Source organism: Antrostomus carolinensis, unplaced genomic scaffold (genome assembly GCF_000700745.2).
Source record: "Antrostomus carolinensis isolate BGI_N321 unplaced genomic scaffold, ASM70074v2 scaffold31802, whole genome shotgun sequence".
Lineage (NCBI taxonomy): Eukaryota > Metazoa > Chordata > Aves > Caprimulgiformes > Caprimulgidae > Antrostomus > Antrostomus carolinensis.
In genome coordinates, this window is record NW_010299431.1 from 7835 (window position 1) to 8229 (window position 395).

Sequence of the window (395 nt, forward strand, 5' to 3'; positions counted from 1 at the left end):
CCTCTTGTTTTCACTGGGCCTGGGCTTTTTCATCGAGCCACCACTCCCGCCCTTGAGCACGGAGCCTTGAGCCTGGTCAGTCCTGTGAGGGGTCCCCCCGGGGGTGCGGGTACAGGGTACACTGCACTGTCCCTGGGAGGGATGATGGTGGCCTCCAAGCCCTGTGCTTGCCCCAGGGATGGAGGAGGAGGGATGCTGGCTTGGCCCAGGGTGGGGTACCACAGCACCCTGGTCTTCAGGGGGACAGGGACACCAGAGTCTCCAGGCAGGACCAACCCTGGGACACTTCCAGCAGCACCCAGTTCCTGCTCAGGATTGGGGTGACTGCTGGAGGGAGCATCACCCCCTCCCTCCTGCTCCAGCCCACGGCATTGAGAGCCTCCAGCATCCCAGCC